The sequence below is a fragment of the Brachionichthys hirsutus genome, unplaced genomic scaffold, assembly GCF_040956055.1.
Source record: "Brachionichthys hirsutus isolate HB-005 unplaced genomic scaffold, CSIRO-AGI_Bhir_v1 contig_143, whole genome shotgun sequence".
Taxonomy (NCBI): Eukaryota; Metazoa; Chordata; class Actinopteri; order Lophiiformes; family Brachionichthyidae; genus Brachionichthys; species Brachionichthys hirsutus.
Genome location: NW_027180518.1, coordinates 3,186 through 10,000, shown reverse-complemented (window position 1 = coordinate 10,000; position 6,815 = coordinate 3,186).

The window sequence follows — 6,815 nt, the reverse complement described above, 5'->3', positions numbered from 1 at the left end:
TGGGTGTGTGTGTGTGTGTGTGTGTGTGTGTGTGTGTGTGTGTGTGTGTGTGTGTGTGTGTGGTGCCACGCTGAACAACAAGCCATTGTTTTGTATCAAAAAAAGAAAACGATGATCAATGTCTTCACACGTTTATAGCGCTGCCAATCAAAGCTGCTGTCCAATCAGCTGCAGGCGTTTTCGTTCTGACTGTTGTTGCTGACTGTTTGCTGACTGTTTGCTGGCTGTACTGAAACGAGTTCCTCACGGTAAATAAAGTCAGCTGGTCTGGTCGCTCTGACCGATCCAGCTTTTCTGAAGGCCTCTGGTGTTTTTGGTCGGAAGACAAAATGAAGATAAAACGTCGGCTGATTGGAGCGCAGGCGTTGATCTGGATGCGGGTCCTCGATGATGGACCAGCACCATGACCAGGTCCGGCCTGAGACCAGGTCCGGCCTGAGACCAGGTCCGGCCTGAGACCAGGGGCTGGACTGTAACGTGTCCGTCTGTCCTGCTGCGAGACGGACCGACGATAAAGCAGAGAGTGGAGGAGGGGAGAGCTGCTGCTGCCACGGCAACCAGAGTTCCCTGCTCTCAATCAGGTCCTCAGGGACAACCCTGATTTCTGTGTGTGTGTGTGTAGAAACACACTGCAGCAGAAGAACACACACACACACACACACACTGTCCTAAAGGAAGGAACTGCTAGGATTTCCTCGCTCTCCCCATCAGAGCTCAATGTCTCTCGCCCCCAGCAGGATGTTGGTTGGCTTTGATGGTGAACAGATGGATGCGTAGCCACACCAATGGAAGATGCTCTGTGAACGTTAGCTAGTGTTCATCCAGGTGAGCTCTGTGAACGTTAGCTAGTGTTCATCCAGGTGAGCTCTGTGAACGTTAGCTAGTGTTCATCCAGGTGAGCTCTGTGAACGTTAGCTAGTGTTCATCCTCAGGTGAGCTCTGTGAGCGTTAGCTAGTGTCCATGCTCAGGTGAGCTCTGTGAACGTTAGCTAGTGTCCATGCTCAGGTGAGCTCTGTGAACGTTAGCTAGTGTCCATGCTCAGGTGAGCTCTGTGAACGTTAGCTAGTGTCCATGCTCAGGTGAGCTCTGTGAACGTTAGCTAGTGTTCATCCAGGTGAGCTCTGTGAACGTTAGCTAGTGTTCATCCAGGTGAGCTCTGTGAACGTTAGCTAGTGTTCATCCTCAGGTGAGCTCTGTGAACGTTAGCTAGTGTTCATCCAGGTGAGCTCTGTGAACGTTAGCTAGTGTCCATGCTCAGGTGAGCTCTGTGAACGTTAGCTAGTGTCCATGCTCAGGTGAGCTCTGTGAACGTTAGCTAGTGTTCATCCAGGTGAGCTCTGTGAACGTTAGCTAGTGTTCATCCAGGTGAGCTCTGTGAACGTTAGCTAGTGTTCATCCAGGTGAGCTCTGTGAACGTTAGCTAGTGTTCATCCTCAGGTGAGCTCTGTGAACGTTAGCTAGTGTCCATGCTCAGGTGAGCTCTGTGAACGTTAGCTAGTGTCCATGCTCAGGTGAGCTCTGTGAACGTTAGCTAGTGTCCATGCTCAGGTGAGCTCTGTGAACATTAGCTAGTGTCCATGCTCAGGTGAGCTCTGTGAACGTTAGCTAGTGTTCATCCAGGTGAGCTCTGTGAACGTTAGCTAGTGTTCATCCAGGTGAGCTCTGTGAACGTTAGCTAGTGTTCATCCTCAGGTGAGCTCTGTGAACGTTAGCTAGTGTTCATCCAGGTGAGCTCTGTGAACGTTAGCTAGTGTCCATGCTCAGGTGAGCTCTGTGAACGTTAGCTAGTGTCCATGCTCAGGTGAGCTCTGTGAACGTTAGCTAGTGTTCATCCAGGTGAGCTCTGTGAACGTTAGCTAGTGTTCATCCAGGTGAGCTCTGTGAACGTTAGCTAGTGTCCATGCTCAGGTGAGCTCTGTGAATGTTAGCTAGTGTCCATGCTCAGGTGAGCTCTGTGAACGTTAGCTAGTGTTCATCCTCAGGTGAGCTCTGTGAACGTTAGCTAGTGTCCATGCTCAGGTGAGCTCTGTGAACGTTAGCTAGTGTTCATCCAGGTGAGCTCTGTGAACGTTAGCTAGTGTCCATGCTCAGGTGAGCTCTGTGAACGTTAGCTAGTGTCCATGCTCAGGTGAGCTCTGTGAACGTTAGCTAGTGTCCATGCTCAGGTGAGCTCTGTGAACGTTAGCTAGTGTCCATGCTCAGGTGAGCTCTGTGAACGTTAGCTAGTGTTCATCCAGGTGAGCTCTGTGAACGTTAGCTAGTGTCCATGCTCAGGTGAGCTCTGTGAACGTTAGCTAGTGTCCATGCTCAGGTGAGCTCTGTGAACGTTAGCTAGTGTCCATCCTCAGGTGAGCTCTGTGAACGTTAGCTAGTGTCCGTCCTCAGGTGAGCTCTGTGAACGTTAGCTAGTGTTCGTCCTCAGGTGAGCTCTGTGAACGTTAGCTAGTGTTCGTCCTCAGGTGAGCTCTGTGAACGTTAGCTAGTGTTCGTCCTCAGGTGAGCTCTGTGAACGTTAGCTAGTGATCATCCTCAGGTGAGCTCTGTGAACGTTAGCTAGTGTCCATGCTCAGGTGAGCTCTGTGAACGTTAGCTAGTGTTCATCCTCAGGTGAGCTCTGTGAACGTTAGCTAGTGATCGTCCAGGTGAGCTCTGTGAACGTTAGCTAGTGTTTGTCCTCAGGTGAGCTCTGTGAACGTTAGCTAGTGTTCATCCTCAGGTGAGCTCTGTGAACGTTAGCTAGTGTCCATCCTCAGGTGAGCTCTGTGAACGTTAGCTAGTGTTCGTCCTCAGGTGAGCTCTGTGAACATTAGCTAGTGTTCGTCCTCAGGTGAGCTCTGTGAACGTTAGCTAGTGTTCGTCCTCAGGTGAGCTCTGTGAACGTTAGCTAGTGTTCGTCCTCAGGTGAGCTCTGTGAACGTTAGCTAGTGATCATCCTCAGGTGAGCTCTGTGAACGTTAGCTAGTGTCCATGCTCAGGTGAGCTCTGTGAACGTTAGCTAGTGAGCATCCTCAGGTGAGCTCTGTGAACGTTAGCTAGTGTCCATGCTCAGGTGAGCTCTGTGAACGTTAGCTAGTGATCGTCCAGGTGAGCTCTGTGAACGTTAGCTAGTGATCGTCCAGGTGAGCTCTGTGAACGTTAGCTAGTGTTTGTCCTCAGGTGAGCTCTGTGAACGTTAGCTAGTGTTCATCCTCAGGTGAGCTCTGTGAACGTTAGCTAGTGTCCATCCTCAGGTGAGCTCTGTGAACGTTAGCTAGTGTTCGTCCTCAGGTGAGCTCTGTGAACGTTAGCTAGTGTTCGTCCTCAGGTGAGCTCTGTGAACGTTAGCTAGTGTTCGTCCTCAGGTGAGCTCTGTGAACGTTAGCTAGTGTCCATGCTCAGGTGAGCTCTGTGAACGTTAGCTAGTGTTCATCCTCAGGTGAGCTCTGTGAACGTTAGCTAGTGATCGTCCAGGTGAGCTCTGTGAACGTTAGCTAGTGTTTGTCCTCAGGTGAGCTCTGTGAACGTTAGCTAGTGTTCATCCTCAGGTGAGCTCTGTGAACGTTAGCTAGTGTCCATCCTCAGGTGAGCTCTGTGAACGTTAGCTAGTGTTCATCCTCAGGTGAGCTCTGTGAACGTTAGCTAGTGTTCGTCCTCAGGTGAGCTCTGTGAACGTTAGCTAGTGTTCGTCCTCAGGTGAGCTCTGTGAACGTTAGCTAGTGTTCGTCCTCAGGTGAGCTCTGTGAACGTTAGCTAGTGATCATCCTCAGGTGAGCTCTGTGAACGTTAGCTAGTGTCCATGCTCAGGTGAGCTCTGTGAACGTTAGCTAGTGTTCATCCTCAGGTGAGCTCTGTGAACGTTAGCTAGTGTCCATGCTCAGGTGAGCTTTGTGAACGTTAGCTAGTGTTCATCCCCAGGTGAGCTCTGTAAACATTAGCTAGTGTTCATCCTCAGGTGAGCTCTGTAAACGTTAGCTAGTGTTCATCCTCAGGTGAGCTCTGTAAACGTTAGCTAGTGTTCATCCTCAGGTGAGCTCTGTGAACGTTAGCTAGTGTTCATCCTCAGATGAGCTCTGTGAACGTCAGTGTCCTCCGAGTGTCCTCAGTGTGTCCTCAGTGTCCTCAGAGCGTCCTCAGTGTGTCCTCAGTGTGTCCTCAGTGTGTCCTCAGAGCGTCCTCAGTGTGTCCTCAGTGTGTCCTCAGAGCGTCCTCAGTGTGTCCTCAGTGTGTCCTCAGCGTCCTCAGTGTGTCCTCAGTGTCCTCAGTGTCCTCAGAGTGTCCTCAGTGTCCTCAGTGTGTCCTCAGTGTGTCCTCAGTGTCCTCAGAGCGTCCTCAGTGCGTCCTCAGTGTCCTCAGAGTGTCTGAGTGGAGGACGTCTGTGGCAGCCTGTGATGGTCCTCGTCTCCATGCTGAGGGGACGTTGCCATCGGTCCCTCTGCTGGAGACAGAAATGAATAAAGATAATGAGGTTCCAGGTTATCAGCCGTTCATCTTAATCACATCCTGTTTGTGCTTTTGTGTCCACTGAGGGGACGGAACCATTTCATAAAGTTCATTAATCGTCTCCTCTGTTTTCTGTTCTCGGTGGAAAAACACATTTTAATCATCATACTTCTACATGTACTTGTACTCTAACATTCTATCTAATAAATATATTCATCACTTAAACCCAATGAATGAAAAGGACAGATATGAAACATAAATGATAAGAAGGGGGGAAGCCGTCCTGCAGGAAGACGTCTCCAGAGGACATAAAGAGGACGCGCTTCATGGTGGAGCCGACAGCCAATCAGCAGCTTGACCAGGTAACTGATCACTAATGGTCTTTATTGGTTGATCTGGACCTGCTGGATCCAGTAGTGATGTGTACTATTACACATAGCGTGTTTAAATACGGATTCTCCTAAAGAGGGCTGGGCTTGAGTTTATTGTAAAGCGGAACGCGTCGTGAAAAAGGTTCCCGCCCCCCCAGGCAGCCAAAGATCAATACCAAAGTCTGTTTTGAGATTTGACGTGAACTTGATTTCTGATTGGTTCGTCGCTCCGTTTAGCTGCAGCTCGTTCTTCCAGACGGACGAGCTCCATTACTGCTGATCGATAGGTGACCTATTGATTGGCCTGATATTGATCCACACACATCGACACCCTCCGTTTCAGAGAGTGTGTGTGTGTGTGTCTCACATCCACCTCATTAACACACCTGCCTCCTCGTTAGTGATCTGATTGGATCGTTGTCTCCTAATGAGCCTTTGATCTCCTGTTGAAAAGTTTTCACCAATTTTAACTTTTCTGTTTTATCTAAGAAGTAAAATCAAAAATACAAAAATATTCACGGCTGAATTGTTTGAATTAAAAGTTTATGTCGTCCATTTTCTTTACAGCCTGGTTTAAAGTTTAATAAATTAGGGAACAGATATAAAGAAGAAGAGAGATAAAAACACAAGGTTAGATTATCTGCCGTGAAGACAAGGGTCCTAAAACAGTCAGTCAGACAGTGGAAACCAGTCAGTCAGAGGAAACCAGTCAGTCAGACAGTGGAAACCAGCCAGTCAGAGGAAACCAGTCAGTCAGACAGAGGAAACAGTCAGACAGAGGAAACCAGTCAGACAGTGGAAACAGTCAGACAGAGGAAACCAGTCAGACAGTGGAAACCAGTCAGACAGAGGAAACCAGTCAGTCAGACAGTGGAAACCAGCCAGTCAGAGGAAACCAGTCAGTCAGAGGAAACCAGTCAGTCAGACAGTGGAAACCAGTCAGACAGTGGAAACCAGTCAGACAGAGGAAACCAGTCAGACAGAGGAAACCAGTCAGTCAGACAGAGGAAACAGTCAGACAGTGGAACCCGGGCTGTGACCTGGAGTATTCCAGCTTGATCTGTCTGCCCGCCTCATTCTGTTTATAAATCAGCTGACTGTCCACCGATGTGTCGTCGTGACAACCACCAGCTGTAAACATGGAGGCGGGTCCCCAGTGCCAGTCATGTTTGTTGATGAAACTAAAACAAACAAAGAGACAGAACAAACTAATTACCTGCAAACAAACCTCAGAGAACTAACGAGGCTTAACGAGGTCACAAACTGTTGACTGTTTACTGAGTGTGTGTGTGGGGGAGGGGGGGGGGGGGGGTACACACACTCACACAAACAAGTTAATCTAATTGACCCAGAGAAAGAATATATGAAGAACAGAAGACAGAACCATGAAAACAGATCAAATATGACTTCCTACTTCCTGTTTGTTCTGATATCTACTTCCTGTCATTATTAGATTACTTTGACGCTCCTTAGAGTAATCAGTGACATCATCTAAACAGACTAGTACCACAGACTGGTACTACAGACTAGTACTACAGACTAGTACCACAGATGGGTACCACAGACTAGTACCACAGACTAGTACTGCAGACTAGTACCACAGACTAGTACTGCAGACTAGTACCACAGACTAGTACTACAGACTGGTACTACAGACTGGTACCACAGACTAGTACCACAGACTAGTACTGCAGACTAGTACCACAGCCTAGAGAGAGAGAGAGAGAAAGTTTTATCTGATAGATTTTCCCTGAATGGAAACCAATTAAAAGTCAACATCAACACCATTAACCTCCGGGTGTGTGTGTGTGTGTGTGTGTGTGTGTGTGTGTGTGTGTGTTTCTGATTGGCTGCTAATCCTGGTTAAATTAATGAGAAGAAAGTTAAATTGTGTTTTTGACCCTTTTCTGACAGAAAGAGGATTACACACGCGCGTGTGTGAGTGTGTGTGTGTGTGTGTGTGTGTGTGTGCGTGTGTGTGCGTGTGTGTGTGTGCGTGTGCGTGTGTGTGTGTGTGTGTGTGA